This window comes from Anser cygnoides, chromosome 38 (assembly GCF_040182565.1).
Source record: "Anser cygnoides isolate HZ-2024a breed goose chromosome 38, Taihu_goose_T2T_genome, whole genome shotgun sequence".
Lineage (NCBI taxonomy): Eukaryota > Metazoa > Chordata > Aves > Anseriformes > Anatidae > Anser > Anser cygnoides.
The window spans coordinates 611,915-639,602 of record NC_089910.1 but is presented as its reverse complement, the minus strand read 5'-3'; the positions used below and the strand labels follow the sequence as shown (position 1 = coordinate 639,602).

The 27,688-nt window shown below is 46.5% G+C and overlaps 1 long non-coding RNA gene across 4 annotated transcripts; it reads left to right on the top strand.

Moving 5' to 3' along the window:
* Positions 1-23: 23 nt before the first annotated feature.
* LOC106049149 (uncharacterized) lies at positions 24-27,077 on the top strand. 4 transcript variants are annotated; one of them, XR_010827244.1, is made up of 6 exons: positions 24-934; positions 1,592-1,719; positions 2,054-2,180; positions 13,599-13,788; positions 25,895-26,055; positions 26,317-27,077. It is a non-coding gene; the product is annotated as an uncharacterized lncRNA (long non-coding RNA). The 4 variants fall into 4 exon arrangements; XR_010827246.1 differs by lacking the exon at positions 1,592-1,719 and having other exon boundaries at positions 34-454; positions 873-934; XR_010827245.1 differs by lacking the exon at positions 1,592-1,719 and having other exon boundaries at positions 35-934; positions 26,317-26,452; positions 26,528-27,077.
* Positions 27,078-27,688: the final 611 nt, after the last annotated feature.

The following is a 27,688-nucleotide window of genomic DNA, read 5'->3' as shown; positions in this document are numbered from 1 at the left end:
AGGGGGCGGCCGGCCCGGAATGGGGCTGGCCGCGGCTGATGCGCCCTCTCCTCCCTCCCCTCAGTTAAGGGGGAAGTTTATTTCCTTCGCCGCCTGTGTCACGCAGCGCGGGAGGCACGTTTCGGCTACCAGATGGCTCTCTGGATGCAGACTCCTGGGCTGGTTCCAGCCGCCTACGTCTTCTTCCTGCTAGCAGGGCAGTCGCGAGGCCTGCTTTACCGTGTTTCTGTCCCTCAGGGAGCGGCGAAATGAACTTCGCGAAGGCGTGCCAGGAGCTGGGGCGGCCCCGGCTTTGGGCCTGCGGTCGGTCTCGGCTCCTTGCAGCACCTCACAGCCGCGCTGCTGCGAGGGAGCGAAACCTGTGGGCCGGGCTGGGCTCCCTGAGCTTGGTTTTAGTACAAATGCGGGCTCCGATGTGACTCCTGATTTCAGCTGCCGTAGCGATGCGTACCGCGTGGGTAGTTACGTAAAAGCGCAGTCACGAATGCTCTCAGTCCCGGCTGCACGTTAAAGCAGAAGCATCGATCTTGTAAATTATCTGCAGGGGTGTTCTTGCAGTCATCTGCAGCAAGTTAACTGCAGAGTGCAAAATACCTGCTTTTGAATATTGTTGCTTCAGCGTGGTAAAGCTGAATAAATGCTGAAGTAACACTTCCAAGAGAAATAGCTACTTCGACTTCTCTATTAACGTTTTTTTTTCCTATTTGAAATTTTTAACACAATTACCAAAATATAAGGCAGTTTTATGAAAGCTGGATTTTTGCTAACATTTTATTTTGCATAACAGTTCAAAGTAAAATGTTGAAAATATTTTTAGCATCGTTATTGCCTTGGTTTGCTCAATTCCTGATTGCTTGTTTTGTGACTGACAGGTATGGCTACTAATTTTGTACTTAATACAGCAGAAGCACTTCAATAGGAAACTGGCCAACAGGTAAGTTATTTTTTGTCATATATATATGAACTGTTTAAAAAGAAGCTGATTGTAATCTTGCATAGGCTTCATACTCCATGCCTCCAGGCCTTTACTGAATGAAGGCATGTAAGTAGCATTGACTTAGTGCACAGACTACTGATTTTTCACTTCAGTATCACTTGATTTTTTTCTGCTGTACTTTGAGGGTAGTTGAGTAAAAGGTATGGGCAAAATTTATAACTGTATGTTATTTAAATTTTTCTTGAATATTTTTATATCTTTTTCCTGTTTTATATCTCGTTTCAAGTACTTTATACCTCTGAATTGTATGTCAGTGGGACTTTTAAATATAAACACCCAAGTTTGTGTTGTGTGTTTGTGTAGGGTTCTGTTCCATAGCTCATGTATCCCAAGTACAACGTGGAAGATTAATTACTGAGCAGTCCACTTACTAGAATTTTGATGGCAAAGTGACAGTAGGGGTGATGTAGGCTGGGTTTTAACAGACATTTATATCTATCGTGTCCTGAGTTGTAAGACCATAACATTGCATTTAGTAACATCTACTATATGTAACATTCAAGAACTTAACCATCTAAATAGGTGTTGATGTAAGATGCAACATTAACAGTAATTTTGCAGTCAGACCTCTATAATTATCTTTGGCAACTGCAGCGAAACATGGAAGAAATCCTACCTTAAGGCACAGGAGTTCAGTTTCCAGAACAGCTGACGGAACTTGTGCCCACACACTGAAGACAGGAATCAACAATGATTGCAGCTATCCTGTCTTCATAGGAGAGGTGCTCCAGCCCTATAATCGTTTTTGTGAGCCTCCTCTGAACTCGTTCTAATATTTCCATGCCCTTGTGCTGGGGGCCCCAGAGCTTGTGGTGGTTTTACCTTGCTAGGCAGCCGAACTCCGCCACAACAGCTCTTTCACTCCCACACCTCAGAAGAGGAGGGGAAGAAGAAAGGAAAAAAAACAACTCATGGGTTAAGATAAGGATAATTTAATTAAAGGGAAAATAATTATCAAGGTAAAATTATTTTTAAGGGGAAATCAATTTAACTAAAGGGAAAAGGAAGAGGGGACAAAAGAAAAAAAAGGCCATTTCTTTCCTCTCTCTCCTGCAGGGAATGTTAACTCCATCCCAGCCAGAGCTGAACGCAGGGCTCCAGGTGGGGTCTCACGAGAGCAGAGCACAGGGGGAGAATCGCCTCCCTCGACCTGCTGGCCACGCTGCTTTTGATGCAGACCAAGGTACTGTTTGCTTTCTGGGCTGCAGGCGCACGGTGCTGACTCTTGTTGAGCTTCTCATCCACCAACGGCCCCCGGGTCCTTCTCCTCAGGGCTGCTTTCTGTCCTTTTTCTGCCCAGCCTGTATTTGTGCTTGGGATTGCCCTGGCCCAGGGTTCAAGAACAGAGTATTTATTGACCACAGAGTGATTTTTTTTCCATTTTTTTCCCCCACCCTCCAAATTTATTCCAGTTTAGAAGTTTGCATGCGTATTTGCTAGCAAGCTTTAAGCCGGACCAGCCAGCGAGTAGCAGGGCCCTTGGGTCTGGGCTGGGGTATCAGGCAGGCGGTGGGGTCTCTGATGGTACTCCCAGGGGGACCCCTGAAAGTGGCGTGCATTGGGGGTGAGTGTGAATGCTACATGTGTGCAGCAAGCACTATGCTGGACCAGCCAGTGAGCCGGGGACCCGTGGGGCAGGTCAGGGGTTGCGGACTGTGCAGGAGTTCTGGGTGGACAGATGGGCCGGGCCGATGCTTGGGGACCTGCAGATGTATGCATGCTTTCAAACCCCGAGTGTGTTTGTGCGCCTGCACTAACGACTGTCTGTCCCTGCCAGCCAAAAAGAGGGCGACTTGGCTGGCTGTGTGTCTGTTTTACGTGAGTCCTGTGCGTAGGTGTTGTTGAAGGCAGCCCTTGTGTGACCGACCATGTCACTGTCCTGTGTGTCTCTGGGACACGTGCTCGGCATTGCTGCTAGATGAACCCCACAAAGGGGAAAGCAGCAGCTGCGTCCCTTACCTTGGGCAGAGACTCCAATTTTTCAACAGTTGGGATGGAAAAAATAGGTGTTTACAGAACACCGGGAGGACAGGAAGCGGTGCAAATGGCTCAAACTGCAGGCCTAGCGGTGGGGTTTGTAACTGGGGGGTGGGTGTGGGGAGAGGGAATGAAAAGAGCCACTCACTGCAGTAGGCTGCAACACCTCCTGTAAGGAACAGACCATTCACAGCTATCAAATCGATAAATTATATTGGCGGGGGGAAACCTGAGAGAACCAGGCTAAGGCTGAGCTCTCTAGGATTTGTGAAGAATCAGGTAGAAAAGGGAAATGCGCCATTGCAAAGGAGTAGCCTCACCTTACAGAGATTTAACTCTGATGGAGCTGAGCAGTAGGGCTGAGTGGTGCACAGGAAATTGCTGAGTGCTGGGGAGCAAACATCACTTAACTCTGCAAATAAGGTGCTCACTGGGACTGCGCATCCCTCTTCACACAAATGCACATCATCCCTTTTGCAAATGAAAGGTGACTGGACAGGACAGCCCAGGGTCAGTGTGGTTGTCAGTGGCACAAGCGGTCCTTGTCTCTAAGGATGGTAAAATAAGACCCTGATCTAAGGAGATACATTTTTTTTTTTCCTCCCCTAAGATTCCCCTTTTAGGGATCCTTAAAGACTCTGCCCATGAGAATGACAACCTTTTGAGCAGAGGGATGGGCCAGGTGACAGTTTCGGTGCTGTCCTACAGAACTCTCACCCACGCCCCAATATCAGCCCTAAAAGCATCCACAGCAGCAACACTTAGGGTGTGGAGGGGGTCAGTGCAGGGGAAGGGGCTGAGATAACATCCCGACCCCTCTGCCAGAGTGCCAGAGATATCAGGCTCATTCACCAAAGCAGCACGAACACTGCTTAAAATGTTCATCCTGAACACCCTCTGAATTAGCTACTCAGCCCACGCTGGCTGAGGTTAGTTGCAGTACAACTCCCCGGGAGGCAGGGAGCCCTGCCGCTGCTTCACATACGTATGAAACAAAACGCTCAGTTTAACTCCAAGGCAAAGAAACTTTAATAACAGGTGTACTGGGTCGGGCTGGGATGTTAACTTTCCCTGCAGCAGCCCGTACAGTGCTGTGCTCTGCACTTGTAGGTAAAACAGCAGTGGTATCACACCAGTGTTGTGTCTGCTGCTGAGCAGTGCTGGCACAGCATCAGGACTCTCTCTAACCCTCCTAGGGGGTGGGCAAAAAAGTGAGAAAGGAACATCACCAGGGCAGCTGACCTAAACCAACCAAAGGGATATTCCATACCATGTGATGTCACACTCGGCAATAAAAGGTGGAAAAAGGAGGAAGAGGGGAGGGGTGGGCTCTCGTTGGGAAAACGTCTGTCCTCCTCCTGAACACCGGCTACGTGCGTTGAGGCCCTGCTTCAAGGACGTGGTCAAGCATCGCTCATTTGTGGGAAGTAGAGAGTAATTTCTTTCCTCTGCACTTCCACGTAGCCTTTACTTGTTTTGTTTAGTTTTCCCTTTCCCTCTCCCTTTTCCCCTTTCCCTTTTTTTTCCCCTTTAGTTAAATTGTTAATTGTTTAGTTAAATTTAGTTAAATTGTTTAGTTAAATTGTTTAATAATAATCTTTCCTTAATTATTTTCTTTTTTCCTTTAATTAAATCATCCTTATCTCAACCCGTGATTTGTTCTTTCCTTTACTTCTTCCCCTCCTCATCTAAGGAGGGGGAGGGAGAGAGTGGTTGTGGTGTTCAGCTGCCTAGCACGGTAAAACCACCGCAACAGGGTATGAGGGGAATTGCTTGTTTATCTTCCGTGGGCTTTTTTCCTTTTTTTCCCTGAATGCTGCTGTCACTTGTACAGCCCTTCTCCTTCCTCTGGCTGCTGGTCTGCACAGGAATGCAGCAAGTCCCTGCACACTCCTGACATCTCCACTCACCGAGTCTGCCAAACATTTTGTAATGTTCAATCTGCTCATTGACCTGAGGGCAAAGGAAAACGTACAGCACTAGCCTGCACCCCACAGTGGTCTTAGAAGTAACTGCAAATCCCCCATAACGATGGGCAAAGAGACCTCCCCACCAACACATGCCCTGTGACACTGACCTCAAAATCCAGTTTGTGATGCACAGTGTGAGAAACACTCCGTAGCCAATAACTTAGGCTCAGGCGAGGATCTCAGTGAAGTAGTAATTTATTCGCGATTGCAATGGCGGGCGCCCCACAAGCAGGAGAGCGCACCCACTAGTTCCAAAACACAGTTTATATACTTTTTGATGACAGGACCCTCCCCTGTTTCCCCATTGACTGGGTAATCCAGGTTCACAATCTATCTGATGCTTCACAGACAATGCCTGGCCTTCAGTTGCTGGCCTGTTAAATTTCAAGCTTCTTTTGACTTTTTTACTGTTTGAAGTGGTAATGTTTCATCACTTATCTGATTTGACTTGACACCGTGATCTTCACCTAATTGCTCTAAGGAGTCCGGCTGTCTGCATTTTACAAGGTTTTCTGTTAAGCTTTCTTATCACTGTAAGCATATTTCAATACCACATTCCTTCCTTCTATACAATGTAACACTGCAAAAACAACATTTCCATTCCCACAATTCCCCCCTTTTCTCTTTTTATAATTTGTTGATTTTTGCAAAATTTTGCTCTAAGGTGTAATTTGGTAGATGTCTTCCTCTTCTTCACTTTCTTTGCTTTCCATTTCCTCTAATATCATCATCTTATCTGAGTAGGGTGGTGGATCCATGGTCATTTGTTTCGAAAGTGCAGTTTCAATTAACCGTTGGACAAGTCCCCTTACACAGGGGATAATGCAACAACCAATGGCTGTCAAAACTCCTGCTACTACAATCAAGGATGTAAATATGGACACTACCATTCCTTTCCATTTACCAAACCAAGATTCCCACCATCCTGTGATGGAAGTGTCTGCTCCTGAGTTTTCTGCCAATTCATTGGCAAGGGTGGTAAGCCCTTGCAATGCTCTAGTTACTGTGCCATCCGGGGCAGTATTGTTAGGGATAAAAGTACAACAATGGTTGCCCAGCATCACGCACACACCACCTTTCTCCGCAAGAATCATATCTAATGCTATTCTGTCTTCCCAAGCCATTTTGCTGGTGACATCTAGTTGTTCAGCGATTCCTCTTATCGCATCTCTTGTATAGTTTATGAATCTCTGCTGATTATAATAGATATAATTAATCCAATCCACATTTTTATTAATTGTTACCCACCAGAACAGTGACTCAAACCCTGCAGCAATTTGATTCCTGGCTTTATGTTCATCAGGAACTCCTCTAGGCACCCCTATAGAATCTATGTATACTCTATCATCAAATGATATTCCAAAGCCTCTTTTACTTCTTCTGGGTATCTGTGATGTTTCACTTTCAAATGCCAGGGTGAAGGGTATAGCTAATTGAACAAGTGCACAAGTGCCTCCCCAGTTAGATGGTAGGGTGGACCGTAAGATCTTCCCTCCACAGTACCACCAGAGATCTGCCCTAGGGATCTCAAGTCTTGAATAGTTTCCCATCAAGTCCTCGGTAGCATTCAAGGTCCTTGTGCACAAGGCAAATTCTCCCAGATGCCAGGTAGCACTCACACCCTGCCGTGAGAGGCAAGCTGCATGGTCACCTGTAGCTGTAGAGAATGCAGGGGGAACCCTGATATTGCTATCACGCAAGGAAGGGAACAGCAAAGAGAGAGACTTACAGGCCTCATTTCCCCAGGCAGTCTTTTCTTGGTACAATGCAATCATACATCGCATTCCCTGGGAATCCTTGGTCCACCCCAATGGGCAGGGCACTATCTGGGCAATCAGTCATCCCGAGGCACAAGCATAGCAATTGCTATGGTTGAGACTCTGGACAGTATATTTGACCCATTCTATCCAGGCATTCACATCCCCGTACCCTGTTTCAATCTCAAATGTTTGAACTGCCGCATTTCAAAGAGGGCCTCCTGTTTTCTCTCCTGTTTTCTCCTTGAGTTTCTCCCTTTCTCTGATGGCAATAGAGGATCGTTTCCATACAGCTATTCTCAATCTGGCTGTTGGGTCTCTACCAGTTATTTGTTCCCTCTGCTCAATTGTCGTTGGGCATTTAAATCTCCACAAGCTAACACCTCACAAGCATCAAACATGGCAGATTGTGGTACATAACCCTCTGTCACATTCACCCATATTTTTATGGGGTATCCCGTCTTACTATTATCTGGTCATGCCTTTTCCAAGTTGCCAATTGACCAAGGCTTTCTCTGAGGCCTATAATCACTAAAAACAAAATTAATAATTGATTTTTCCCTGTCATTATTTTTAAACCTTAGGTTTCCAAATAATTATCAATACAAAGAATAAGATATACACTACTACCATAACAAACCCCCCTTGGGAACACTTCAATTCACTATAGGCCAGTCCTTTCTCTCAATCACAAATCACACTCATTAGTTACCTGTGAAAATAAAAGGTTAGTTTACAATCGCAAGCTCTTATCCCGCTCAGAGTCCACTATGAGATTTTTCTCTTCGATTTCAGCTTCCAACAAGTCTTCTGTAGGAACAGCTTCCCAGGTACTAGGGTCGACGGATGCCTTCACTCGAGTATAGTGAGTCCAACCTTTTTCCGCAGTTCCTATGGCTGTTTCAGTGGTTAGTAGCACTTGGAAGTGTCCTTCCCATTCGGGCCGGAGTTGATCCTTTCCAGGTCTGAATCAGGACCCAATTTCCCACGGGTCCTGAGAAATGACAAAGAAGAGGACAACCCCAGAACACAGTTCTTAAGAAAACTCTCTTGTTTCGAATTGTGGTATCTCATCCCTTCTGCCCAGATAGGGTAATCCGAACAGCATCTCATACGGTGAAATTCCTATATCGTTTCTTGGTGCTGTTTGAACCTGGAGGAGTGCTAAAAGTAAACATTTTACCCAAGGAAGTTGGGTTTTTAACACTAATTTAGTTAATTGCTTCTTTAATGTCTGGTTCATTCGCTTTGCCTTCCCAGAAGAGGAGGGGTGCCAGGGGGTGTAAAAAGCCCACTCAATCTCTAAGGCCTGCATTAACCCTTGCAGTACTTGTGAAGTGAAATTATTTCCTTGATCTGAATCAATGTTTTCAGCTATCCCATATCTAGGAACTATTTGCTCCGGTGATACCTTAGCCACCGTGTTTGCAGTGGCAGATACAGAGGGGAAAGCTTACACCCATCCAGTCACGTGGTCAATTAGGACAAACAAGTACTTAAATCTCCCTCCTTTACGTAACTCAGTAAAGTCTACCTGTATACTTTGTAAAGGTCGAATCCCTGGCTCCCGTCCCCCTCTAGGTTAGTTACAAATGACCTTTTTATTTGCCTTTTGACATATGGTACATCCTCTGCATATTTGCTTCACTAAAGTGTATATTCCTACACAGACATACTTTCTTAGCACAACATCACACATTGCTTGCATCTCCCAATGACTCTCTTGATGTAAAACATCATATTTGCCTCATTGGTGCTTTATTCAGCATTTCTCTCCCATCAGGGAGTATCCATTTTCCCTCAGGCTTCATGGCTCCTGATTCCTTAAAGAAATCTCTCTTAAAAACTTTTTAGTTCTTTCTTAGTTTTCAACAATTCCCTGAATCCTCTCTGGATTTATTCTCAGTTTTCCCTCAGACATTAGATGCCCTAAATACCTGACTTCTCTTTCTACGTATTGTAATTTATTTTTCAATACTCCCAAGCCCTGCTTTCCCAGAAAGTTGAATAGCTTGTTAGTAGCTTCTTTCACAACTGTTTTCTCCTGTCCTGACAATAAACGATCATACACATTTTGTAACAGAAATTCCTCCTTGGGAGGTTGGAATTGCTCCAAAATCTGTTCTAGAACTTTGCCCAAATTAATCAGAGGCCCTGTAAACCCCTGAGGTAAAACTGTCCATCTGTATTGTTGCTTCCGCCCCCACTTCAGAGTCTTTCCAGTCAGAGGTGAATATATCTTTGCTCTCAGGGCCTGAGAGCACTCCATTAATACCACTGTTATTCCAGTCTAAGAATTTACTATTTGAATGCCCAATTTCATCATCAAATCCCTTCCCAACAAGTTAGTCCCTGCCTTGGGTACATACAATAATTGCCCAGAGATCATTTTATCCCCTAGTCTCAGCTTGGTACCCCCCAAAGGTGGCACTGTTACCCCAGCCCCTTCTACCCCCATCACTTGTTAGGGTTTCATTAGTTAATTTAATCCCTGATACTTTACAGGCCATTAATGACCTAGCTGCCCCTCTGTATTGTGTTTGATGGCAAGGTTCGGGAGGGGGCTGCAGTGGCAGCCCCCACGAGGAGAATCCAGAAACCTCCCCGTAGCAGATAAGGGACAATTTCATCCGGCCCCAGAGGGGCCCACCGCTGCCCAGAGCCAAGCCATGAGCAACACAGTCCGTGCCTCTGTGAGAGCACATCCACGAAAACAAACATACAAACAAACAAAAACCTGCTGCTCAACAGCAGCTGGGAGAGCGAGGAGTGAGAAACCTCCCCGCAGACACCAAAGTCAGCACAGACGGAGGGGGTGGAGGCGCTCCAGGCGCCGGAGCCGAAGCCCCCTGCGGCCTGTGGAGAGGCCCCTGGTGGAGCAGGCTGCCCCCCCCGTCCCCCCCTTCTCGATACTTGGGAAACTGACCAAACACCACAGCAAATATACCAAAACTTCTAGACGGTTACTTAGATAATGCCTACATCCTCTTTCCCTGCTCATTCAACTTTCCCAACTCATTCAAAAAACAGCTCTGTCAAACATTACATACCACACCTTTAACACCTTCAATAACTCTTCTTAACACTTCTTCCTATCTTTCTCCAGCCTGTACTTTCTCCAAAGTCTCAGTCATTAGCCAACTTAATTCCATACCTTTCTCTCTCATCCCATTTTCCTTCTCTCCTCCTTCTTCCACTCCGGATATTCCTACCTGAAGTGGCCAGCCTGCCCACACTTAAAACATCCCATCAAAGCCTGTCCCTGCTAAGATTCAGGCCACAACACGGGTAGCTTTCCTTGCCTGCCATTCCTTCATCTCTCTTCCCCTCTTTTCCATCCTGGCCCTGACTCCCCCTGAAGATTTTCTTCCTCTTTCTCCAACCCTCTGCCTGACTACCTGCTACACTGTCAATACCATTAGTTCCACTCTCTGCTGTTCCTTCTCATCTCCCCTCTTGACACACACGTTCAGGGCCTCCCACAGGAGGGCCCCCAGTGACTGTTCACTACATCCCCCCCACCTTCTGGAGCATTTTCTGTGCATCTTGCCAGGCTTCAATCACAAAATGAACTTTCAAGAGCCCTTGGGATACCAGGTCCTCAGGATTCATCCCCAAGTACTTTCTCATTCTGACCCCAAGTCTCTCATATGATTTCTGTGTTGCACACTATTATTCTTCCAGCCAGGATCGGCAAGTGGTTATTTCTGCCCTGCCGGTATTACCCCTGGTCCTGGAGGATGAGTTCTTTCCCATTTTTGTATTGCAGCTCTCCTCCTGATCATTCCCATTTCTTTCCCTGTAAACAACATATTTATATACATAATTCCCCCTCCCCAAGAGTATAAGTTAGGCCCTAGGAAACTCCTAACCTCTCTGCTGGTAAGGAGGGGGGGAAGTTCACTTAAGAGGATACACAGATAGTGTTAGTGCTGTTAGTATCAGGGAAGGCAAAATTCTCAGTACCTCTTCTACCTTGTTCTAATTCTTTTACCAGTTTGGGGTACCTCCTGTTCCCAGAGCTAATGTTATCTATAGTTCCTGTCTCTTCTTTCGGAGAAACTGCTACAGCAGCCGCTGCTGCTGCAGCAACTTGGGGGTTATAAGGAGGAGGTAAGTTATCCAGAAGGTCCCATTTATCACTTGTCTCTTCCTTTTTCTTTCCCTCTTTATTCTGATTTTTGCTCAAAACCAAATTTATTCCTTGTATCCAACAAGCTGCATACTCCGATTCTTCTTCCGAAAATGGAAATTTGTTATTAACATAAAAATTTAAGGCCTGACATACCCAATCTTTGTCAGACCCGTATTTTGGCCAAAATACTGCAGCTCCTTTAATTGGTTCTTTCGTCCAGACTGATACACAATATTTAACCATTTTCTTCCTATCTTTTTCCTTAGTTTTGGGGTTATTCTTCCAATTTCTCAACATCCTTCCTAAAGGACAGTCGGGAGGCACTCCCCCAGGGATATCTCCCTGTCCCCTGGAACTCATATTTCCCATTTTTCCTATCCTGGAAAATGGGGGTGTACTGCCAAGCACTACCCCGTGCAAGGATTACCGCACACCAAATTTCCCTGGTGTACTGCCAAGCACTACCCTGTGCAAGGCTTACCGCACACCAAAATTCCCTGGTGTACTCCGAGCACTACCCCGTGCAAGGCTTACCGCACACCAAAATTCCCTGGTGTACTCCGAGCACTACCCCGTGCAAGGATTACCGCACACCAAATTTCCCTGGTGTACTGCCAAGCACTACCCTGTGCAAGGCTTACCGCACACCAAAATTCCCTGGTGTACTCCGAGCACTACCCCGTGCAAGGATTACCGCACACCAAATTTCCCTGGTGTACTCCGAGCACTACCCCGTGCAAGGATTACCGCACACCAAATTTCCCTGGTGTACTGCCAAGCACTACCCCGTGCAAGGCTTACCGCACACCAAATTTCCCTGGTGTACTCCGAGCACTACCCCGTGCAAGGATTACCGCACACCAAATTTCCCTGGTGTACTGCCAAGCACTACCCTGTGCAAGGCTTACCGCACACCAAAATTCCCTGGTGTACTCCGAGCACTACCCCGTGCAAGGATTACCGCACACCAAATTTCCCTGGTGTACTCCGAGCACTACCCCGTGCAAGGATTACCGCACACCAAATTTCCCTGGTGTACTGCCAAGCACTACCCCGTGCAAGGCTTACCGCACACCAAATTTCCCTGGTGTACTCCGAGCACTACCCCGTGCAAGGCTTACCGCACACCAAATTTCCCTGGTGTACTCCGAGCACTACCCCGTGCAAGGATTACCGCACACCAAATTTCCCTGGTGTACTGCCAAGCACTACCCTGTGCAAGGCTTACCGCACACCAAAATTCCCTGGTGTACTCCGAGCACTACCCCGTGCAAGGATTACCGCACACCAAATTTCCCTGGTGTACTGCCAAGCACTACCCTGTGCAAGGCTTACCGCACACCAAAATTCCCTGGTGTACTCCGAGCACTACCCCGTGCAAGGATTACCGCACACCAAATTTCCCGAGACTCTTCCTTTCTCTCCCTTATCTCACGCTTCGTCCGTCTCCGGCCGCGCCCCTCGCGGAGCTACGGAACCGCGGATCAGGACTCCACACTCGCTTCGTACAAAAGTACGTCTCAATCACACATCACACATCACACAGAGTCTCACCCGACCCCCAAAGCAATACTTAATATTTCTTACCTTGGTCTGTGCACAGAGTTACCGGATCAATTCTTAAAACCCTGAGTGCCTACCTTCTTCCCTTTCCCCACTACTTCACGGATCCTGCCTCTTTAATCAGTCTCGGGCCCTCTGTCAGCTCTCCGCAGAACCGCCGCCGTCGATGCACAGGACCGCTGAAATCAGCGGGGCATGCCTTCCTGCTGCTGCGGCGGTGGGGCTCCCCGGTAGGTGACTGGATCCCGGACGAGCCCCCAATTGTGAGAAACACTCCGTAGCCAATAACTTAGGCTCAGGCGAGGATCTCAGTGAAGTAGTAATTTATTCGCGATTGCAATGGCGGGCGCCCCACAAGCAGGAGAGCGCACCCACTAGTTCCAAAACACAGTTTATATACTTTTTGATGACAGGACCCTCCCCTGTTTCCCCATTGACTGGGTAATCCAGGTTCACAATCTATCTGATGCTTCACAGACAATGCCTGGCCTTCAGTTGCTGGCCTGTTAAATTTCAAGCTTCTTTTGACTTTTTTACTGTTTGAAGTGGTAATGTTTCATCACTTATCTGATTTGACTTGACACCGTGATCTTCACCTAATTGCTCTAAGGAGTCCGGCTGTCTGCATTTTACAAGGTTTTCTGTTAAGCTTTCTTATCACTGTAAGCATATTTCAATACCACATTCCTTCCTTCTATACAATGTAACACTGCAAAAACAACATTTCCATTCCCACAACAGGCCAGTTATTCTGGTTCGTGGGGTCTTTTCTCGGAGAGACTAGCCAGCCTGAGGAGGAGCCAACAGGACAGGGGGTGTGATAGCCACCTTGGAGGGAGTATTTGGGGGTATCACCAGTTTGGGGTGATTTGGAGGGAGTATTCAGCTGGAGGTGATTTGGGGGGAAATAGCCAGCTTGCATGGTACAATTAGGAGTGATAAGTTGCAGGGGGATGGGGGAAATGGTTGGTGGGGGGATAGCCAACTTCAGGGATTTGAATTTGGGTGGAAATAGACATTTTTGGGAGGGTACCCACCCACTTGGGGGATGGGATTTGGGGGAAATAGCAAGGTAGGGGAAACTGGGGGGGGAATGGTTAGACTGGGGTGTGTGTAGAAAGGATTACCCGCTATGCCCTGCCCTAATGAGTTACCTGTTCTCCTACAAGCTTGATACTGATCGCTTTGTGTCTGCCTAGAGCTGCAAACACAGGCCTGAGCACTCTCCTGGAATGCACTAGGAGCAACAATCACCAAAAGTCCTGATTTGAGGAAACTTCAACGTGGGAGATGAGGAAGGCCTCAGGAGACAAAACCAAAGGACTGGAGCCAATCTAAGGCCCGCACCGCTCCTGCCAGAAGCCCGGCTGTGCATGGCAATGGGGGAAGGTCAGGACGGTTGTAATGATGTGATCGGATGTGTTTTGTTGCAAGTTGTGTATAAGCTGCTACAAATTGTAATGGGGGGCTTTCATTTCTCTAGTGGAGGACGGGGGTCTCATGATCTTGACAAAGCTTTAGTAAAACTGTGTAAATCTGTCCATGGGTCCTGCTTCCTTCTTGGTCGTGGAACATCCCAAGTCACTTTTGTGACAGAATTTGGCTCCCCAGGTGGGACCGCACTGACCAGTTGACTTCAGAGCCTCCCGGGATGGTTTGGGTTGTGAACTGGGGAAAATGACCTGTTTTATGTCTCTCACAGATGTGGTGGTGAGGTAAAATTAAATTCACAGAAATCTTGCAGAGTGGTTGTGTGTTAAAATTGTAATTCCACATAAACCCTGCAACTTAGAAATTGGACAAGATATAGTGAATGATTGATGCTCCACTAGCAGAAGTTTTGGAAAATTAGAATAAAATTGGTGGTATCTTAAGGTTATCTAAGAAAAAGGCAGTGGAATTTGGTCAGAAACCTTGGCCTGCTATGACTGCGTTAGCGACTGCAGACTAATGGTGGCCAGAAGTTGGCGGTTTTAAGATAGATTGCCTAAGGTTGTTGTGATTATTATTGCAGGACCGATCCCCTGCCCTGGTATGTTTGGGCAATTTGGAGAACTGAATTGCCCAAACAAAGTGGTCAATTTAAATAAAGTGAGTCAAAGGGTGATAGAAAAAAGGCGTCAACTTAGACTGTTTTGTATATGCAAGTTCAAGCAATTGCTGCTAGTGCTGACGATGTTTCTGCTGTTGCCTCTGGATTCCTCCTCTCTTGCTGTCCTGTTTTGCACCCCTGGCTGTTCATCCTGCCCTGTCAGCTCTGCTAAAGGAGGTTGTTCTCCCTTTGCCTGCCATCCTCCTTTCACCCTCCCTGGAGGCTGCGGTGGCAGTGTCTTTGGTGCAGGTGCCTTTTAGTGCTGCTCTGGGTTAGTAACTGCAACAGAGGCAGCAGGAGAAAGAATGGTAAATTGGACAAAGATAAGAGATGGTCAGCAAAGACCAGGGTACACCCCTCTGCTTCTGTGGGAATGGAAATGTTGTTTTTGCAGTGTTACATTGTATAGAAGGAAGGAATGTGGTATTGAAATATGCTTACAGTGATAAGAAAGCTTAACAGAAAACCTTGTAAAATGCAGACAGCCGGACTCCTTAGAGCAATTAGGTGAAGATCACGGTGTCAAGTCAAATCAGATAAGTGATGAAACATTACCACTTCAAACAGTAAAAAAGTCAAAAGAAGCTTGAAATTTAACAGGCCAGCAACTGAAGGCCAGGCATTGTCTGTGAAGCATCAGATAGATTGTGAACCTGGATTACCCAGTCAATGGGGAAACAGGGGAGGGTCCTGTCATCAAAAAGTATATAAACTGTGTTTTGGAACTAGTGGGAGCGCTCTCCTGCTTGTGGGGCGCCCGCCATTGCAATCGCGAATAAATTACTACTTCACTGAGATCCTCGCCTGAGCCTAAGTTATTGGCTACGGAGTGTTTCTCACAATTTGGGGGCTCGTCCGGGAGCCAGTCACCTACCGGGGAGCCCCACCGCCGCAGCAGCAGGAAGGCATGCCCTGCTGATTTCAGCGGTCCTGTGCATCGACGGCGGCGGTTCTGCGGAGAGCTGACAGAGGGCCCGAGACTGATTAAAGAGGCAGGATCCGTGAAGTAGTGGGGAAAAGGAAGAAGGTAGGCACTCAGGGTTTTAAGAATTGATCCGGTAACTCTGTGCACAGACCAAGGTAAGAAATATTAAGTATTGCTTTGGGGGTCGGGTGAGACTCTGTGTGATGTGTGATGTGTGATTGAGACGTACTTTTGTACGAAGCGAGTGTGGAGTCCTGATCCGCGGTTCCGTAGCTCCGCGAGGGGCGCGGCCGGAGACGGACGAAGCGTGAGATAAGGGAGAGAAAGGAAGAGTCTCGGGAAATTTGGTGTGCGGTAATCCTTGCACGGGGTAGTGCTCGGAGTACACCAGGGAAATTTGGTGTGCGGTAATCCTTGCACGGGGTAGTGCTCGGAGTACACCAGGGAAATTTGGTGTGCGGTAAGCCTTGCACGGGGTAGTGCTCGGAGTACACCAGGGAAATTTGGTGTGCGGTAATCCTTGCACGGGGTAGTGCTCGGAGTACACCAGGGAAATTTGGTGTGCGGTAATCCTTGCACGGGGTAGTGCTCGGAGTACACCAGGGAAATTTGGTGTGCGGTAATCCTTGCACGGGGTAGTGCTCGGAGTACACCAGGGAAATTTGGTGTGCGGTAATCCTTGCACGGGGTAGTGCTTGGCAGTACACCAGGGAAATTTGGTGTGCGGTAATCCTTGCACGGGGTAGTGCTCGGAGTACACCAGGGAATTTTGGTGTGCGGTAAGCCTTGCACGGGGTAGTGCTTGGCAGTACACCAGGGAAATTTGGTGTGCGGTAATCCTTGCACGGGGTAGTGCTCGGAGTACACCAGGGAATTTTGGTGTGCGGTAAGCCTTGCACAGGGTAGTGCTTGGCAGTACACCAGGGAAATTTGGTGTGCGGTAATCCTTGCACGGGGTAGTGCTCGGAGTACACCAGGGAAATTTGGTGTGCGGTAATCCTTGCACGGGGTAGTGCTCGGAGTACACCAGGGAAATTTGGTGTGCGGTAATCCTTGCACGGGGTAGTGCTCGGAGTACACCAGGGAAATTTGGTGTGCGGTAATCCTTGCACGGGGTAGTGCTCGGAGTACACCAGGGAAATTTGGTGTGCGGTAATCCTTGCACGGGGTAGTGCTCGGAGTACACCAGGGAATTTTGGTGTGCGGTAATCCTTGCACGGGGTAGTGCTCGGAGTACACCAGGGAAATTTGGTGTGCGGTAAGCCTTGCACAGGGTAGTGCTTGGCAGTACACCAGGGAAATTTGGTGTGCGGTAATCCTTGCACGGGGTAGTGCTCGGAGTACACCAGGGAATTTTGGTGTGCAGTAAGCCTTGCACAGGGTAGTGCTTGGCAGTACACCAGGGAAATTTGGTGTGCGGTAATCCTTGCACGGGGTAGTGCTCGGAGTACACCAGGGAAATTTGGTGTGCGGTAATCCTTGCACGGGGTAGTGCTCGGAGTACACCAGGGAAATTTGGTGTGCGGTAATCCTTGCACGGGGTAGTGCTCGGAGTACACCAGGGAAATTTGGTGTGCGGTAATCCTTGCACGGGGTAGTGCTCGGAGTACACCAGGGAAATTTGGTGTGCGGTAATCCTTGCACGGGGTAGTGCTCGGAGTACACCAGGGAAATTTGGTGTGCGGTAATCCTTGCACGGGGTAGTGCTCGGAGTACACCAGGGAAATTTGGTGTGCGGTAATCCTTGCACGGGGTAGTGCTTGGCAGTACACCAGGGAAATTTGGTGTGCGGTAATCCTTGCACGGGGTAGTGCTCGGAGTACACCAGGGAATTTTGGTGTGCGGTAAGCCTTGCACGGGGTAGTGCTTGGCAGTACACCAGGGAAATTTGGTGTGCGGTAATCCTTGCACGGGGTAGTGCTCGGAGTACACCAGGGAATTTTGGTGTGCGGTAAGCCTTGCACAGGGTAGTGCTTGGCAGTACACCAGGGAAATTTGGTGTGCGGTAATCCTTGCACGGGGTAGTGCTCGGAGTACACCAGGGAAATTTGGTGTGCGGTAATCCTTGCACGGGGTAGTGCTCGGAGTACACCAGGGAAATTTGGTGTGCGGTAATCCTTGCACGGGGTAGTGCTCGGAGTACACCAGGGAAATTTGGTGTGCGGTAATCCTTGCACGGGGTAGTGCTCGGAGTACACCAGGGAAATTTGGTGTGCGGTAATCCTTGCACGGGGTAGTGCTCGGAGTACACCAGGGAATTTTGGTGTGCGGTAATCCTTGCACGGGGTAGTGCTCGGAGTACACCAGGGAAATTTGGTGTGCGGTAAGCCTTGCACAGGGTAGTGCTTGGCAGTACACCAGGGAAATTTGGTGTGCGGTAATCCTTGCACGGGGTAGTGCTCGGAGTACACCAGGGAATTTTGGTGTGCAGTAAGCCTTGCACAGGGTAGTGCTTGGCAGTACACCAGGGAAATTTGGTGTGCGGTAATCCTTGCACGGGGTAGTGCTCGGAGTACACCAGGGAAATTTGGTGTGCGGTAAGCCTTGCACGGGGTAGTGCTTGGCAGTACACCAGGGAAATTTGGTGTGCGGTAATCCTTGCACGGGGTAGTGCTCGGAGTACACCAGGGAAATTTGGTGTGCGGTAAGCCTTGCACGGGGTAGTGCTTGGCAGTACACCAGGGAAATTTGGTGTGCGGTAATCCTTGCACGGGGTAGTGCTCGGAGTACACCAGGGAAATTTGGTGTGCGGTAAGCCTTGCACGGGGTAGTGCTTGGCAGTACACCAGGGAAATTTGGTGTGCGGTAATCCTTGCACGGGGTAGTGCTCGGAGTACACCAGGGAAATTTGGTGTGCGGTAAGCCTTGCACAGGGTAGTGCTTGGCAGTACACCAGGGAAATTTGGTGTGCGGTAATCCTTGCACGGGGTAGTGCTCGGAGTACACCAGGGAAATTTGGTGTGCGGTAAGCCTTGCACAGGGTAGTGCTCGGAGTACACCAGGGAAATTTGGTGTGCGGTAAGCCTTGCACGGGGTAGTGCTCGGAAGTACACCAGGGAATCTGGTAAACTCATAGGTGTGCGGTAGCCCTTGCACGAGGAAGTGCTTGGCAGTACACCCCCATTTTCCAGGATAGGAAAAATGGGAAATATGAGTTCCAGGGGACAGGGAGATATCCCTGGGGGAGTGCCTCCCGACTGTCCTTTAGGAAGGATGTTGAGAAATTGGAAGAATAACCCCAAAACTAAGGAAAAAAAATAGGAAGAAAATGGTTAAATATTGTGTATCAGTCTGGACGAAAGAACCAATTAAAGGAGCTGCAGTATTTTGGCCAAAATAGGGGTCTGACAAAGATTGGGTATGTCAGGCCTTAAATTTTTATGTTAATAACAAATTTCCATTTTCGGAAGAAGAATCGGAGTATGCAGCTTGTTGGATACAAGGAATAAATTTGGTTTTGAGCAAAAATCAGAATAAAGAGGGAAAGAAAAAGGAAGAGACAAGTGATAAATGGGACCTTCTGGATAACTTACCTCCTCCTTATAACCCCCAAGTTGCTGCAGCAGCAGCGGCTGCTGTAGCAGTTTCTCCGAAAGAAGAGACAGGAACTATAGATAACATTAGCTCTGGGAACAGGAGGTACCCCAAACTGGTAAAAGAATTAGAACAAGGTAGAAGAGGTACTGAGAATTTTGCCTTCCCTGATACTAACAGCACTAACACTATCTGTGTATCCTCTTAAGTGAACTTCCCCCCCTCCTTACCAGCAGAGAGGTTAGGAGTTTCCTAGGACCTAACTTATACTCTTGGGGAGGGGGAATTATGTATATAAATATGTTGTTTACAGGGAAAGAAATGGGAATGATCAGGAGGAGAGCTGCAATACAAAAATGGGAAAGAACTCATCCTCCAGGACCAGGGGTAATACCGGCAGGGCAGAAATAACCACTTGCCGATCCTGGCTGGAAGAATAATAGTGTGCAACACAGAAATCATATGAGAGACTTGGGGTCAGAATGAGAAAGTACTTGGGGATGAATCCTGAGGACCCGGTATCCCAAGGGCTCTTGAAAGTTCATTTTGTGATTGAAGCCTGGCAAGATGCACAGAAAATGCTCCAGAAGGTGGGGGGGATGTAGTGAACAGTCACTGGGGGGCTCTCCTGTGGGAGGCCCTGAACGTGTGTGTCAAGAGGGGAGATGAGAAGGAAAAGCAGAGAGTGAAACTAATGGTATTGACAGTGTAGCAGGTAGTGAGGCAGAGGGTTGGAGAAAGAGGAAGAAAATCTTCAGGGGGAGTCAGGGCCAGGATGGAAAAGAGGGGAAGAGAGATGAAGGAATGGCAGGCAAGGAAAGCTACCCGTGTTGTGGCCTGAATCTTAGCAGGGACAGGCTTTGATAGGATGTTTTAAGTGTGGGCAGGCTGGCCACTTCAGGTAGGAATATCCGGAGTGGAAGAAGGAGGAGAGAAGGAAAATGGGATGAGGGAGAAAGGTATGGAATTAAGTTGGCTAATGACTGAGACTTTGGAGAAAGTACAGGCTGGAGAAAGATAGGAAGAAGTGTTAAGAAGAGTTATTGAAGGTGTTAAAGGTGTGGTATGTAATGTTTGACAGAGCTGTTTTTTGAATGAGTTGGGAAAGTTGAATGAGCAGGGAAAGAGGATGTAGGCATTATCTAAGTAACAGTCTAGAAGTTTTGGTATATTTGCTGTGGTGTTTGGTCAGTTTCCCAAGTATCGAGAAGGGGGGGACGGGGGGGGCAGCCTGCTCCACCAGGGGCCTCTCCACAGGCCGCAGGGGGCTTCGGCTCCGGCGCCTGGAGCGCCTCCACCCCCTCCGTCTGTGCTGACTTTGGTGTCTGCGGGGAGGTTTCTCACTCCTCACTCTCCCAGCTGCTGTTGAGCAGCAGGTTTTTGTTTGTTTGTTCGTTTTCGTGGATGTGCTCTCACAGAGGCACGGACTGTGTTGCTCATGGCTTGGCTCTGGGCAGCAGTGGGCCCCTCTGGGGCCGGGTGAAATTGTCCCTTATCTGCCACGGGGCGGTTTCTGGATTCTCCTCGTGGGGGCTGCCACTGCAGCCCCCCCCAAACCTTGCCATCAAACCCAATACACAGGGGCAGCTAGGTCATTACTGGCCTGTAAAGTATCAGGGATTAAATTAACTAATGAAACCCTAACGAGTGATGGGGGTAGAAGGGGCTGGGGTAACAGTGCCACCTTTGGGGGGTACCAAGCTGAGACTAGGGGATAAAATGATCTCTGGGCAATTATTGTATGTACCCAAGGCAGGGACTAACTTGTTGGGAAGGGATTTGATGATGAAATTGGGCATTCAAATAGTAAATTGTTAGACTGGAATAACAGGGGTATTAATGGAGTGCTCTCAGGCCCTGAGAGCAAAGATATATTCACCTCTGACTGGAAAGACTCTGAAGTGGGGGCGGAAGCAACAATACATACGGACAGTTTTACCTCAGGGGTTTACAGGGCCTCTGATTAATTTGGGCAAAGTTCTAGAACAGATTTTGGAGCAATTCCAACCTCCCAAGGAGGAATTTCTGTTACAAAATGTGTATGATCGTTTATTGTCAGGACAGGAGAAAACAGTTGTGAAAGAAGCTACTAACAAGCTATTCAACTTTCTGGGAAAGCAGGGCTTGGGAGTATTGAAAAATAAATTACAATACGTAGAAAGAGAAGTCAGGTATTTAAGGCATCTAATGTCTGAGGGAAAACTGAGAATAAATCCAGAGAGGATTCAGGGAATTGTTGAAAACTAAGAAAGAACTAAAAAGTTTTTAAGAGAGATTTCTTTAAGGAATCAGGAGCCACGAAGCCTGAGGGAAAATGGATACTCCCTGATGGGAGAGAAATGCTGAATAAAGCACCAATGAGGCAAATATGATGTTTTACATCAAGAGAGTCATTGGGAGATGCAAGCAATGTGTGATGTTGTGCTAAGAAAGTATGTCTGTGTAGGAATATACACTTTAGTGAAGCAAATATGCAGAGGATGTACCATATGTCAAAAGGCAAATAAAAAGGTCATTTGTAACTAACCTAGAGGGGGACGGGAGCCAGGGATTCGACCTTTACAAAGTATACAGGTAGACTTTACTGAGTTACGTAAAGGAGGGAGATTTAAGTACTTGTTTGTCCTAATTGGCCACGTGACTGGATGGGTGTAAGCTTTCCCCTCTGTATCTGCCACTGCAAACACGGTGGCTAAGGTATCACCGGAGCAAATAGTCCCTAGATATGGGATAGCTGAAAACATTGATTCAGATCAAGGAAATAATTTCACTTCACAAGTACTGCAAGGGTTAATGCAGGCCTTAGAGATTGAGTGGGCTTTTCACACCCCCTGGCACCCCTCCTCTTCTGGGAAGGCAAAGCGAATGAACCAGACATTAAAGAAGCAATTAACTAAATTAGTGTTAAAAACCCAACTTCCTTGGGTAAAATGTTTACTTTTAGCACTCCTCCAGGTTCAAACAGCACCAAGAAACGATATAGGAATTTCACCGTATGAGATGCTGTTCGGATTACCCTATCTGGGCAGAAGGGATGAGATACCACAATTCGAAACAAGAGAGTTTTCTTAAGAACTGTGTTCTGGGGTTGTCCTCTTCTTTGTCATTTCTCAGGACCCGTGGGAAATTGGGTCCTGATTCAGACCTGGAAAGGATCAACTCCGGCCCGAATGGGAAGGACACTTCCAAGTACTACTAACCACTGAAACAGCCATAGGAACTGCGGAAAAAGGTTGGACTCACTATACGCGAGTGAAGGCATCCGTCGACCCTAGTACCTGGGAAGCTGTTCCTACAGAAGACTTGTTGGAAGCTGAAATCGAAGAGAAAAATCTCATAGTGGACTCTGAGCGGGATAAGAGCTTGCGATTGTAAACTAACCTTTTATTTTCACAGGTAACTAGTGAGTGTGACTTGTGATTGAGAGAAAGGACTGGCCTATAGTGAATTGAAGTGTTCCCAAGGGGGGTTTGTTATGGTAGTAGTGTATATCTTATTCTTTGTATTAATAATTATTTGGAAACCTAAGGTTTAAAAATAATGACAGGGAAAAATCAATTATTAATTTTGTTTTTAGTGATTATAGGCCTCAGAGAAAGCCTTGGTCAACTGGCAACTTGGAAAAGGCATGACCAGATAATAGTAAGATGGGATACCCCATAAAAATATGGGTGAATGTGACAGAGGGTTATGTACCACGATCTGCCATGTTTGATGCTTGTGAGGTGTTAGCTTGTGGAGATTTAAATGCCCAACGACAATTGAGCAGAGGGAACAAATAACTGGTAGAGACCCAACAGCCAGATTGAGAATAGCTGTATGGAAACGATCCTCTATTGCCATCAGAGAAAGGGAGAAACTCAAGGAGAAAACAGGAGAGAAAACAGGAGGCCCTCTTTGAAATGCGGCAGTTCAAACATTTGAGATTGAAACAGGGTACGGGGATGTGAATGCCTGGATAGAATGGGTCAAATATACTGTCCAGAGTCTCAACCATAGCAATTGCTATGCTTGTGCCTCGGGATGACCGATTGCCCAGATAGTGCCCTGCCCATTGGGGTGGACCGAGGATTCCCAGGGAATGCGATGTATGATTGCATTGTACCAAGAAAAGACTGCCTGGGGAAATGAGGCCTGTAAGTCTCTCTCTTTGCTATTCCCTTCCTCGCATGATAGCAATATCAGGGTTCCCCCTGTATTCTCCACAGCTATAGGTAACCATACAGCTTGCCTCTCACGGCAGGGTGTGAGTGCTACCTGGCATCTGGGAGAATTTGCCTTGTGCACGAGGACCTTGAATGCTACCGAGGACTTGATGGGAAACTATTCAAGACTTGAGATCCCTAGGGCAGATCTCTGGTGGTACTGTGGAGGGAAGATCTTACGGTCCACCCTACCATCTAACTGGGGAGGCACTTGTGCACTTGTTCAATTAGCTATACCCTTCACCCTGGCATTTGAAAGCGAAACATCACAAATACCCAGAAGAAGTAAAAGAGGCTTAGGAATATCATTTGATGATAGAGTATACATAGATTCTATAGGGGTGCCTAGAGGAGTTCCTGATGAACATAAAGCCAGGAATCAAATTGCTGCAGGGTTTGAGTCACTGTTCTGGTGGGTAACAATTAATAAAAATGTGGATTGGATTAATTATATCTATTATAATCAGCAGAGATTCATAAACTATACAAGAGATGCGATAAGAGGAATCGCTGAACAACTAGATGTCACCAGCAAAATGGCTTGGGAAAACAGAATAGCATTAGATATGATTCTTGCGGAGAAAGGTGGTGTGTGCGTGATGCTGGGCAACCATTGTTGTACTTTTATCCCTAACAATACTGCCCCGGATGGCACAGTAACTAGAGCATTGCAAGGGCTTACCACCCTTGCCAATGAATTGGCAGAAAACTCAGGAACAGACACTTCCATCACAGGATGGTTGGAATCTTGGTTTGGTAAATGGAAAGGAATGGTAGTGTCCATATTTACATCCTTGATTGTAGTAGCAGGAGTTTTGACAGCCATTGGTTGTTGCATTATCCCCTGTGTAAGGGGACTTGTCCAACGGTTAATTGAAACTGCACTTTCGAAACAAATGACCATGGATCCACCACCCTACTCAGATAAGATGATGATATTAGAGGAAATGGAAAGCAAAGAAAGTGAAGAAGAGGAAGACATCTACCAAATTACACCTTAGAGCGAAATTTTGCAAAAATCAACAAATTATAAAAAGAGAAAAGGGGGGAATTGTGGGAATGGAAATGTTGTTTTTGCAGTGTTACATTGTATAGAAGGAAGGAATGTGGTATTGAAATATGCTTACAGTGATAAGAAAGCTTAACAGAAAACCTTGTAAAATGCAGACAGCCGGACTCCTTAGAGCAATTAGGTGAAGATCACGGTGTCAAGTCAAATCAGATAAGTGATGAAACATTACCACTTCAAACAGTAAAAAAGTCAAAAGAAGCTTGAAATTTAACAGGCCAGCAACTGAAGGCCAGGCATTGTCTGTGAAGCATCAGATAGATTGTGAACCTGGATTACCCAGTCAATGGGGAAACAGGGGAGGGTCCTGTCATCAAAAAGTATATAAACTGTGTTTTGGAACTAGTGGGAGCGCTCTCCTGCTTGTGGGGCGCCCGCCATTGCAATCGCGAATAAATTACTACTTCACTGAGATCCTCGCCTGAGCCTAAGTTATTGGCTACGGAGTGTTTCTCACACTTCCAAATGAGGTTGGAGAAACAGCTGCGAATATTTGGGAAAATAGATCCTGAAACAGGCCCTTGGTTGTCTCACTGTTTGCAGATCAAGCAGCCCCAGATAGCAAGAAATATTTTACTAAATATACCCCAGGATGGCAAGGTAAAACAATAGAAGTAATGAGCGTAACCACATTTGTGTATAATGGGAGAGATGAGGACACAAAAAAGCTAGACAAAAGAGGAAGTAGCAGGAGCAAATGGCAAGCCTTTCTGGCAGCAGCCTTAATTGGGAAGGATTTTAAGGGGAGGCAAAGAAATAGTAGAAATCAGAGAAGCAGAAATCAGATTAGAGGTTCAGCAACACTAGAGGATTGCTGCAGTTATTGCAAGCAGTCAGAGCACTGGAGAAGAGAATGCTCAGGAATCTCAAGAAAGGGTACCTAGAACGCAGGTTGGGGAAGCCTGGTAGAGCAGGGGACAAGGGGAGGAAGATATGCAAAGATATTTTCAGATCACAAACCCCAGCAGTGGGAAATGAAACAGAAATATACTTCCCAGGTGGATCCCAGGAAACGATAATAGATAGAAAAATTGAAAATGAGGTTATTCATATTTAGTTGATACCAGGACAACTTATTCCACACTAACTGATGTCCCAGTGGGCTCAGACGTAACAGGAAATGTAAATGTCATAGGTGTAGAAGGAAAGCAGGGAACTGTTTCAAAGATAGAAGATGTGATGGGCCTGCTATTTGTAGACAAATTCTTTCTGGTATTAGAATCAGCACCTACAAATTTATTAGGGTGGTACTTATTCTGTAAATTGTGAGCGGAATTGGTATGTGATCACTCAAGGTGTAACTATAAAACTTCCAGTAGAAGATGTTCCAACAATAATGTTTATATGCTGGCAGAAAATAAACAAAATCCCTGAGGAGCTGAAAGACATACCAACATCTTTGTGGGCATGGAGTTCAACGGATGTGGGGCTACTAGAGTCAGCAGCCCCAGTTACGCTGAAAACTAAAGGAGGGAACTTCCCTCCTTAAAGCAATACCCACTGCCACAAGAGGCTAAAGATGGAATAAGGCTGACGTGTGAAGAGTTGTTGAAGAAGGGAATTTTAACCCCTTGTAAATTTCCTTGTAAAACAGCGTTATTACCAATAAAGAAGCCCAAATGTGGCCCAGAAGGAAAGCTGGTTTTTAGATATGTACGATGTTTTTGCAGACCACGGATAAGAGCCTGTGGGAAAATAGCTGAACCATTTGTGGCCAGCACAAAAGCAGATGCTGAAGAACCACTGACATGGACTTCAGATTCGGAGAAAGCTTTCATAATCCTGTAGAAAGTTTTGATGTCAGCACCCACACTCAAGATGCTAAATTACAGTAGGCCATTCCATTTACTTGTGCATGAGAGGAAAAGAGTGGCCTCTGGGTCTTGGCTCACACTTTGGGAGGGCGGATGTACCCAGTGGCTTACTGTCAGCCCAGTTGGACCCAGTTTTTAAAGGCATGGCAGGAAGCATTAGAGCAATAGCCTCAGCAGCACTGATAGTAGAAAAATGTCAGAAGATTGTGTTAGGACTCTAAGCACCCTATGTGGTGTTGAATTGATGTTAACTAAATGTGCTTCTTTATCTATATGAGTTTTCAGAGACTCCACAAGTACGAACTGCTGTTGATGACAGCAGATAACATCCTCTTGAGAAGATGCAAATCCTTGAACCTGGCGACCTTGTTACCATTGGTGGATGAAGGGGACCCACATCATGGCTGCATAGAGGTAACCCAGAATCAAGAAAAGATGACCTTTTCTTCATCTGTAGGACCAAGGTGAGCTCTTTCTTGATCCTTACAGACCTTACAGATCCTTACAGACCTTACCGTGCCAGCTCCAGACTGGGCTCTATCTGTGGATGGATTATCTTATTACCTGAAAAGAAGGTGAGGAACGGGGTATGGCACCATGACCCAGAACAGATGGCTAACAGCAGAGCCTATTTCTCCTAAACACAGTGCTCAAGCAGCTAAGTTAATAACCCTGACAGAAATCTGCAGGGAAGCAGAATGGTAAAAAGTGACCATCCATATGTAATAGAAATATGCTTTTGATATCTTCCACGCTTCAGGACAGCTGTGGAAATGGAGGTTTCATGACCTCTAGTGGCAGCCGGACAGTAAATGCTCAACAGATTGAGAATTTGTTAGCAGCTGTTAACCTTCCAGAAGAGATCAGTGTGATGCATCAGACAACCCACACTAAAGAAAAGACTGATTTATAAAAAGTAGGCACCTATGCAAACACTAGAGCCAAAGCAACAGCAAGACAGCCTTTGGGAAAAAAAAAATCACATTATCACTAACAACTCAGGAGACTCTTCCTAATTTGCTAATTTTATATGAACAAATAGAAAAAGAAGAAATAGAAGAATGGAAAAGACTGGGTGCACAGATAGATAAAAGAAGGAGAAGCGAATCACGTTTACCAATTTTGCCCAAAAGGTACTTGATTACAATGGCAAAAATCCATCACCAACTAAATCATTTTGGACATACAGGATTGGCAAAGACAATTCTGAAAGGATTGGTGTGCCTCAGGAATTTATGTTGTAGCAAAACAAGTGACTAAAATTTGCCCAGTTTCTCAGGTCTACAGTTTGAAGGTGGACAAGGAGGAAAAGACTCTTGGAGACAAACCATGGGCTACTTTCCTGTTCCAAAACCTGCAAGTAGATTATACAATGTTGAAGACACATTATGCACATGTCAAAGGGATACAAATATATGTTAGTAATTATTGACTAGTTGTCAGGTGTTGCAAATAGATTTTTACACAACTTTGATTTAGCAACAATCTAAGATTTATTAATACTTTTATGGTAAGTCACAAGATTAGATTGTATTATTCTTAATAGCACTTAATGTGCATTTAATCATCACCCAATTTAACACAATAATTCAAAGGAATTTGCTACAATTGAAACAGTGACTTGGTTAACGGTTTGAGAATGGCAAGGTT